We start from the raw sequence: 10935 nt of genomic DNA, 5'->3' as shown, positions 1-10935 counted from the left end.
CAAGGACTGCCCTAGGCGGTCCGAGGTTAGTCGGCTTTTAAAAGGTGCTTCAGGGTCCCCCGCCGTCCTTAAAGAGCCTTTCCCATCCCAGCAGACGCATCAGGTGGCCGACCCTTCTCAATCCTCTTCCTCGTTCGGTTCTCAAGTATTCATGGCAGGAACCATCCCTGTCCACGTCACGACTCGAACGAAAGAATATCCATCTTCAGCCGGGAAGGAGCCGGAGATCCCCTCCAGCGCTCCCGCGTCTAGTTCTGGCCCTCTTCACATTGAACGGCCCAGCACCGAGACGATCCCCCGACCCCCTCCCAAAGGTGTACTCAGGAAGTCATCTTATAACCCCAATGCTCGTGCCGCACAGCATTATAGCATTGTCGAGGACTTAGCTCAGGCTCCGTCTGCTATGTCCGCGTTAGAAGTCCTCCAGAGCTGCCCCTCCCAGAGGAAGTCCCTGCTATCAGCAATTGGTGGCATCGACCCGGCAGATTCGGATCTCATTTCTTTCGACCTCGAAGGTTTCACGCAGAGATTACCTCATCAGGTGGCCTTCCTTATACAAGTTCTCATCAAAGGCAAGACGATTCACCGTACTGTCATTGATGAAGGAGCCTCAACCTGCATCATGTCGGTTGCTTGTTGGAAGGCTCTTGGTTCGCCTGCTCTGAGCCAGTCTCCCACCACCCTAGAAGCGTTCGATGGAAGAGAATCTCGTCCACTTGGTATCCTCCCGCGTTTACCTATCTCTTTAGAAGGGAAAACTGTAGAAGTCGAGGTTGAAGTCGTTGACGCTAATCTCACTTACAACCTCCTTCTAGGACGAAGCTGGACTTATGCCATGCAGGCCGTGGCTTCCTCTTTATTCCGTGTCGTTCGCTTTCCCCATCAAGGAAAAATCGTCACGGTGGACCAGCTGTCCTTTTTTGCTTCCTCTTCTGAAGGGAATGTACCATTCGTGGAGCATACCTTCAAATCGCTCGAGAGCGTGGGTGCCGGATTATTTAAAGATCCCTCCTTGATGGGAGTCTTTCCCCTCCCACCTCCAAATCTCGCCTTCGTTAACATGATCAGGACGCATTCTGATCCATGGGTTCTCCCTCCCGTGAATCAAGAAGACTCATGGGGCGAGATGATGCCGTTGAGCCCAGCCGAGCTCAACTACATCGAAATAGTTGCTGCATCGGCTTCAACCTCCGGACCTGCTTTTCCAAGCAGCGTTCCCGATTCACCTCAAACCTTCCCCTGGTTGGGAGAGAAGGCCACCTCGGACCCCCTGAAAGAATCATTCCCATCCGACGAGGCTATTATCGAGACTATGTCTCCCGAAGAGCTCCCTTGGTTTGATCACCACCATCGCTCTTCGTTCCTCCCTCCCTATTCGGAAATGGCCACGTGTCTCGGAAAGTTTGCTTCATGTCTCCCACATATCCCTCTCCAAACACCTATCCAGTTATATCAAGTGTCCTCGGAAGGGAACATGGGTAACATTACACAAACTTTGGCTATCGACATCTCTGTCAAAACAGGAGTTGTCGAAAATATTCATATTGGAGTCACATGTACTCCCGAGGAAATTCAAATCTACACAGATCTATTTCGTGAATTTCGTGATGTTTTCGCATGGTCTTACGAAGAAATGCCCGGCATTGACCCCAGTATCGTGGAGCACGAAATCCCTACCTATCCCGGGGCTAAGCCTGTTCGTCAGCGTTTACGCCCGGTGCACCCTCGAAAGGCTGCAGCCATCAAGGCCGAAGTTGAAAAGCTTTTTCGAGCTGGTTTCATTTATGCCATTCCCCTCACAGAATGGGTATCTAATATAGTTCCTGTCAATAAAAAACAGGGCACTATTCGGGTTTGTGTTGACTATCGCGATATCAATCGCGCCTGTCCAAAAGATAACTTCCCTACGCCTTTCATTGATCAGCTTATCGATGATTGCGCAGGAAGCGAAATTTATTCGTTTATGGACGGCTTTTCTGGTTACAACCAGATCAACATAGCCCCCGGAGACCAGCACAAGACCGCTTTCATTTGTCCTTGGGGCACCTTCGCTTACAAGAAGCTACCTTTCGGTCTTAAAAATGCCGGTGCCACTTTCCAGCGTGCGATGTCGTATGCTTTCCATGATATCCGAAACATCGTACAACCTTACCTGGATGATCTACCCGCTCACTCAGCTAAACGTCAAGACCATCCATCTCATTTACGCGAAATCTTCCTTCGCTGTCGACACTACCGTATTCGACTCAATCCGCATAAGTGTGTCTTCTGCGTGGAATCTGGCCGACTACTCGGGTTTATCGTCTCCCGAGAAGGCATCCGTTTGGATCCCCTTAAAGTCGAGGCCATTGTGAATCTTCCTCCCCCTGCCACTCTACAGCAATTACAAAGCTTGCAGGGAAAAGCTAATTTTCTCAGACGATTCATCCCAAATTATGCCGAGGTGGCCAAGGGTTTCACGCGATTACTAAAGCGAGACACGCCCTTTCATTGGGACGCTATCGCTCAGCAATCTTTTGAGCATCTTAAAGACCTTCTGGTCTCAGCTCCGCTCCTAAGACCTCCAAATTACCACCGTGACTACACCCTTTATCTGGCCGCCGCCGATACCACCATCGGCATGGTTTTAGTGCAAGATGATGACGACGGCTCAGAGCACGTTGTATACTATCTTAGTCGCAACCTCCTTGATACGGAGACTCGCTATGCATATGTCGAAAAGTTGGCATTGGCTGCTGTATGTGCCGTCCAACGTTTCCGTCATTACATCCTATTGCGCACGACGACCGTGATCTCCGACTGCAACCCCATGACCTATATTTTATCACGTCAGTTGCTGGGGGGCAAATACTCGAAGTGGATCGTAATCCTCCAAGAGTTCGACTTGGAATTTACTGCCGCCAAGTCCAAGAAATCACTGGTCTTTGCTGAACTGCTCTGTTCCTTACCATCTCAATCTGCACCATCTCATTCAGAGGAGCAAATTCCGGATGAAACACTCTTTCTCATCAGCACTCTCGACCCATGGTACGGGGACATCATTGTATATTTACAAACGTCTTCGTTTCGTCCTAATACATCAAAGGAAGCCCGACGACAGATACGTCATCAGGCTCAACCGTATCGCATTTTGGGCGACACCCTGTACCGCCTCGGCGTCGATTCCCTTCTTCGCCGATGCTTAACTCTCGAGGAAGCTGAGCGAGTCATGAATGACTGCCACTCCGGCGCTTGTGGTGGCCACATGTCCGGATACGCTACCGCTCAAAAGATCCTCCGCGCTGGTTATTTCTGGCCTTCTATATTCAAGGATTGTATCCTTGCTGTACGCGCATGCCATGAATGCCAGGTTTACCACCGGAAGATGCGTGCACCTGTTGCACCACTGCACCCTGTTGTCACCGTAGGTCCATTTGCCAAATGGGGCATCGATTATACGTCCTGTAACCCTCGTTCGGCCGGGGGGCATGGGTACATTATCGTTGCCGTGGATTATTTCACCAAGTGGGCCGAAGCAATGCCTACATTAAACGAAGACGGTCACACAGCGGCGCAGTTTCTATTCAATCATATCATCACTCGCTTCGGAGTCCCTCAGGCTATCGTTACAGATCACGGAAAGCATTTCCGAAATCATATGATGACGGAGTTAACAAACCAGTTAGGCTTACGTCAAGATAGTTCGTCACCCTACTATCCTCAATCTAACGGTCAAGTTGAAGCTGTGAACAAAGTCTTGATCACCATGCTTCAACGCACCGTCAATACGCACAAGTCAAACTGGCATCTAATGCTTTTCCCAGCCTTGTGGGCCTACCGGACTTCTGTGAAGGATGCCACCGGTTTCACCCCGTTTCAACTGGTCTATGGACTGGAGGCTACCCTTCCCGTCGAATGTGAAATCCCTTCATTAAAATTAGCTGTCGAGTTGCTTCCCAACACCACTTCGGTGGAGGAACGACTTCTTTACCTAGAACGGTTAGACGAGACTCGTCGTTTGGCCTCTCTGGCTATTGAAGCACAGAAGAAGAGAGTCAAGGCTCACTTCGATCAGAATATTCATCCTCGTTCCTTTGTTGAGGGAGATTTAGTACTGCTCTACGATCAAGCTAAAGATAAGCTGGGGGCAGGAAAACTCGAATCCATGTGGTTAGGCCCCTACATCGTGAAACGTGTTTTACAAAAAGGCGCATATGAGTTGATTGATTATGAAGGGAATCCTCTTGACAAGCCCCGAAATGGGCTCTATCTGAAGAAGTACTATGCATAACTGCTCACAGTCACTTTGTATATACGTGTGTTTTTGAGTTTTTACTGCATGAGTTTCTTTCGCTTTGGTGTGAAGGCGTGTTTTTGCCCCTTATTATGCTTTCTCTTTCCTGCGCAGATGTCTCGTACTCCTTATGTTGGTTTCGCTGATGGTGCCTGCCGTAGTACTTGTAATTTGTCTTCGGCAGCGTGGGTGATCTACGATCCTCACGGGGAGTTGATAAACCTACAGGGTGTGTGCCTAGGTCGTACCACTAACAATGTTGCCGAGTACAGTGCTGTAATAGAATTGCTTGCCGAAGCAGTTGACCTCGGCATCCGAGAGCTAGTGGTAAACCTGGACTCCCAGTTGGTGGTCCATCAACTGAACAGGCAATATTCCGTCAGAGACCAGCGCATATTAAGGTTATACCTACGTGTGAGATTGTTAGAACGGAGTTTTGATTTCATTACTTATCAGCATATTCCAAGACGATTAAATACGTTGACTGATGCATTGGCAAATCGTGTATTAGACAGACATTTGCGAAACAGATAAACATCATACAAAAAAGGAAAGAACAGCATAGTAAGACCATAAGCATATGTAAATAAATCATTCCAAGCATAGTTTGCACGTGTGTTTTTAAGCTTGCATTAAATATATAAAATCCATGAGTCGAGTGTCATGCGAATCCATACATAAGATCACAAATTGTACTGAACAAACGCATAACACAAGATAACACATCATCACATGTAACAACGACTCATCCAAAAACCGGTATGTATATATATATATATCGTGTGGCGCACTGAGGCGCTCAAAAATAGAAGTACGTGTCCAAAAATCTCAATACATCCGAGTCATAATGTCTCAAAATAAACAGTGGAAATAAAACCTAGGTGACTAATCGGCTGGGTGGTGCTCTCTGTAGTACACGGCCGCTCGTGCTACCCGCCTCAGAAGGCGGTGCACTCTGGGTTCCACACCCACTGTGTGGATCTGATGCTCCACAGGGACCTCCTCAACCCCCTGGAAATCCGGTACCCCCTCCAGCAACCCCTCAAGGTTGCGAGCCACAACCTCTGGCGTGTTGGCCTCTGGAGGGGCTAAGGCCAAAACTCCGGCTCCTGGGCCCTCTCTCCGTGCCGTGACAGCCAGGCCAATCGGTCTAGTAGGCCCTACATCTGCGTGACAAGACATTTATTAGGACATGTACATGATAAAAAAAAATATACAAAACTCAAAAAGACAAAAAGTGTCATACCTGCATCATCCCACTGTTCACCCGGAGGCAGCACCAAGTCAGGATCATTGCGGAAATCCATCCCTGCATATGGCCAATCCTGTACGAAGATCTCCTGTTGGTCCAACCAGTCTCTGAAGTATACCCCCCAGCTATGTGGTCGGCCGCCACCCCCACGTGGCATAATCCGAGCCCATCGAGTGGCCCTCGTCTCTCGAGGATCTCTGGGGGCATCCACAGCCATAGACTGCAGCCGCATGGCTGGTACTCGCTCCAGAATAAGCGGGACCAGGATCGATCCATACCCGAACTGCTTCGTCTCTCCGCGACGGCAGTTGCTCAACTGCCTTTTCATATTGTTGCACACTGCAGTGCACCAGTCGAACACGGTAGGCTCGAGACACTCGAGGGCTAGTAGGAGATGAGTCTTGGACGCCTCATGGTTCGCCATGCTGCCCGCTGCCCGGGTCACCATGAACAGGATGGTGCGCAACACTATGTCTCTCACTGTGGGGATCGAGCACTTCCCACTCCGCGTCTTTACTGCCCCTGGGCAAACCTCAGCCATTAAGTCATCCAGGGTACCACCACTAGGTCGCTGCCCCTCTAGGATGGGCCTCCCACCTCGGCGCGACAGCCCAGTCAAGAAGAAGATGTCCATATGATCGAACTCGATGTCGTGACCGCGGATGGTGAATTTTTGGTCCACCGGGTTCCATGCCCTGATCAGCAGCTCCAGCAAATCATGTTGGGCCCTTAGGCGCGGCGTCAGGAAGAATTTCATGAATCCACACGCCCGCATGGCGTTGCAACAATTTACGTCTCCCCAAGCAGCCACATCCTCCACATCGTGAACTCTCTCTTGCCATTGAAAAGCCATGATGTCCTGCATGAACAATAAAACCGGTCAGAAGTGCTTCCAGGTAAAAATTCACGTTCATTTTCAAAAAAACAAAATTTTTCCGCGCCAGCGCGACTGTTTTAAAAACAGCCGCGCTGACAATGGCAGCTCTTTGTTAAAAATGCGAGGTCAGCGCGGAAGAACACGCCTTTTCCGCGCTGACCCGAAGTTGGTTACATTGCCTATTTTTCGATCAGCGCGACCCCGTGGGCAATTTCCGCGCTGACCGAGGGCGCACCCATGCAAATAAAAAATACCCAATTGGGCCTATCCGACCGTTAAAAAACTCCTAAAATGAACCAGAATGCAGGGCAAAGGAACGGGAACCTACCTGGAAGAAGCAGATCTGAAAATGGTCTCCGGATGGGCTGGAAATCGCTCCGTCAACTTTTGGCTTCTCCACGTTCTTCGCACTCCAAATAGTAAAATGGTAAAAATGACTTATTACCCCCCCTATTTATAGTAAAAACTCCTAAATTACCATATTTGTTGGGTTTTTACCATTTTTTGCCATAAAACTAGCCTTGGTTCTGTTTTCAAGCATGTTTCAAAATGTTTTTACGTATATCGAATGGATTTATGCGGGTAGTGCCCTTGTGCAGGTACAGGTATCGCAGCTTGGTCATGACAGTCCACGATTCATGTGATTCCCAAAGTGTCGTCTCTAAGCTCTTCTCCGACGTTAAAACAAGAGAAGATGGCCGAGCTCCCTTTCAGCTCGTTAAAGGGAACGAAAGGCGGTCGTTTTTAAGCTCTTTTTCCGACCGTTAAACCAAAAAGATCGCCGGGTGCTTGTCGTTTCGCGCTCGATATTGGCTCTAAAACGACGTGTCTTCGACCACTTTTTTACTTTTTCCGGTCGGCGACACTATTTATGAAAAGTACTCCTCGGTTGTAATGACCGGGCGGTTCTTTCGAGCACAGTTTTATACTTTTTCGGGCTCGAGAGACACAACTGTACGAAAAAGGACCCCCTTGGAGCCTCCTTTTCCGCATTCTTTTCAGACTCTCGAAACAAGAAAAGAAGCCGAGTTTTTCCTTTGTCAGGCTCGTTAAACACTCAATGACATCGGATATTGTCAACATGACACACATCAAGCATATGTTACCCCCGTCAAGCTTGTCGTCCAAAAATAATCGGGGTACCTGCCTGCAAAGGTGGGGAAAACGGAACTTTGATTACAGTCGTCTCGGCAGTACGTCGCTCTTGAACACGGCACTCCGCTGTTTCGTGTCTGGGTGGGGTCATCTCATCTCGTTTTCGCTAACCTCCATGGGTTTGGGACATCCTATTTGACCTCTCATCTGTTTATTGCCATCATCATCCTACCCGCAGCTCATTTGATGTCAAGTACTGCCAAATCCGTTATAGTGCCGTTATGTGTTCAAGAGAAGTTGTCCTCTGCCACAAAGCAACCTCGTTCGCTATCTCATCACAAATTATTATACCTCTGTCTCGTGTCGCTGATGTGGGAATCATTATGGCCCACCTTCGATCAAGGCCACTTCTCGTCGACTTCAACTCATTATCCGAGAAAGTGACTTAGAGACTCCTTCCAGGTGCCTTGGAGCCTGCATGCCTCAATGGCAGGATCCTCGTGTTCGACGCAAGGTTTACATCATTGACCTACGATCGAATGATTCCGTGGGTGTTCGACACCAACTCATTGATTCACACGCTACGGATTGTACCTATAGTACCTTGAGGGCCATTGTCATTATTGGTGGTACCTCTCGCGTCTGTTAACGGTTCTCATCATTGACCGGTAATCAGGCGATGTTCATACATGTTCGACTCCAACCCCTGTATTCACATGTGTGGACCTGTACTCTGTTCGGGTCGAGATGGAGCGCAAGACCCTGGATCCTTGCTCACTGTGGTCCAGGCTGCGATTTTGTGGATGATCATTACATGACTCATCGATGGATGGCTGCGCCCATACCTGAGTCTTCATGGATGGCTGCGACCATACCTTGTCATTATTATGGTCTCTTTAGCTGGGTGGCTGCGTCCATACCATAGACCAGTCTCGCATGTCTTTTGGATGGCTGCGCCCATGCCTAGACTGCGTGTATGTGATTGTCAGAGATTTTTCGGTACTTCCTGGTGGTGTTCCAGTTCGGCGTGTGTTGTAAAGCATTTCACCCCTCCCACTCTCTCGGTCTTCATGCTTTAGGGGGCATCTGTTACACAGTAATTTATCACTGCCTTCCTGTCAGTCACCCTGCTGTGTCCAAGAAGTCACAATCACTAAATGTTTGCTCCCTGAACTGGCTAAAAACCCATTTTTCCAAAGTTTTGTGCATCAGCGCGTCTGTTCCTAAAATAACCGCGATGACCAGCGCCCCACAGTCTATTTCGTGCGCTGCCATCGCGGAAGAACATCACTTTTCCGCGATGACGCACAGCGCGGCTTTCACGTGTCCTTCCGCGCTGACATGGCTTGTTCAGTTGTTGTCATGTGCTGACAGCGCGGAAGTCTCCATATAATCCGCGCTGATCCAGTTTGGGCGAATTTGTTCAAACAACCAGCCTTCCAGATCTCTCCAGGCTTGGTTGTTAGCTTTGTGAATGTCGACTCCCTTCTATGGCATGTCTGTTCGACCTTTTGCAACTACTCCCCTTGAAGATAAGCTCATCCTTCCACCTTTTTAGGAGACTCCTTCTCCTATATAAACTTCCACCATTACCATGAGCAGCTAGTTAGAAAATAGCTAGACTTAGCTTGGATTATACAAGAGCTTGTAGTGCTCAGATTGCTGCTATAGGTGTGGTGTGTTAGGAGTGGAAGTGATTGATTGCTTTGGGAAGTTTGTTTGTGACATTTGTGTGAGAGAGAGAGACTAGTTTGTCTTGGGAGAACCATCCTCAAAGGTGAATGCTTGAGATACATGCTGACTGATCCCTCCTGAGAAGTTTATCGACGTCAGAACATTTGGTTGTACTCTTCTCTATTCTGATTAATAATAGATGACTGCTATTATTGTTCCATTCTCGTTTGTTTATGCAATGGATAAATGTGAATTATGTCTTTTCTGACTGGCATATAGTTACTTTTACTAGATTTCACGCTTGCGTTTGCTTTCCCTTCGTGTGTACAGGTGTCCGTTCGCGAGGATCGCGGAAGACTATGACCAGCTGAAGCGAAGGAGCAAGGGAAACATCACCTCGACAAACGACAGCGCAGGAATCCAAGTAGGTGCTCTTTACTTCTTGTCTAATTGTAACTAGGAACATGCGTGGCAGCATTGTGTGATTGTTGCTAGACCCCTGTTGGGCTAGTAGGGATCGCCTCTATCCGTAGAGGGGATTTACCTTCTCAACAATGATCAAATGAGGTTGACTTGTCTTGTATTTATATGCTTTCAAGGGTGCCCATTTTTCTTTAAAGTTGACCTGTACTTTTTTGCATATGTAGGTTTTTACCTTAAAAATACATTTTTCCTTAGATGAATTAAATTATTCCAATGGCTAGAAGGGGTCTTTCTTGATGAAAAAGGTTTTCCAAAGAATGGAATTTGTACCTGAGCTGCCAAATTAACACTCCCTCTCAGCTAGGGAGAAATTATCATCTGCAACATATGTCCCATCTCAAATATCTTGTCATCATCAAATCAAATGTCGTCAATGCTCATCTGTGCTCATCTCTATTGAGCACTCTCGAATCTAAAAGAAGAATAATTTAACATCATAGGGGAGCTCAAGTTTCCACCCTCTATCTATGAGGGAGCCTTTGTTGCCACCCATAATCATCATCATCAGGCAACCTCTGCTACCACCCACTATCGAAGGACAATATGCAGGATACGACTTACCATAGAAGGTAAGGATCACAACTATCCTATTGTTTATCGATTTTACCATCAAGACCCTAAAGAGTCAAGTGGTAGAATACCTGCATCCACTACCTTGGGAAGAGATACACACTTACCATGAATGGTAATGATCAGACACAACCCAAGGCACTTGGGGGAGATACACACTTACCTAGCAAGATAAGGACCAGACATGCTCAAGTAACCTCTCAACCCATTGGCTAGATGGGGGGGAACACTCCCAACGAACCTAACTTGTGGGTAGGATGCATACTGAAGTATACTTGACAGGGGGAGATGCACACTTAACATGAGGTAAGGATCAGACACAACCTTGAGATGAAAATAAGGGAGATACACACTTACCGTGAGGTAAGAATCATACACACCTATTGTGAATGAGTTCCTCAATTCATGGAGATCTTCAGCTCAATTCCTCACCTTGGGAGCTTAGATAGGGGGGAAAAGCATAGCTTAATGTTCTCAATCAGTCGGGACCCTTACTCGATAGGGTCACATCTACTAGTCCAAGTTACTCTCTGAAGACCAAGAACTTCCATTTCGACAAAACCTTGGTAAGAATGTATGTTATTTGCTCATTGGTCGAAATGTGATGGAGTGTCATGGATCCTCTCTGCACCATATCCCGAATGTAGTGATATTTGATCTCAATGTGCTTGTACTTGTCATGAAATACAAGATTCTCTGCCAATTGGATCC

This window comes from Pinus tabuliformis, chromosome 5_1 (assembly GCF_031772625.1).
Source record: "Pinus tabuliformis cultivar Carrire ecotype Pingquan chromosome 5_1, CPIR1, whole genome shotgun sequence".
In the NCBI taxonomy this organism is placed as follows: Eukaryota; Viridiplantae; Streptophyta; class Pinopsida; order Pinales; family Pinaceae; genus Pinus; species Pinus tabuliformis.
The sequence above is the reverse complement of the archived record's forward strand: the minus strand, read 5'-3'. Positions refer to the sequence as shown.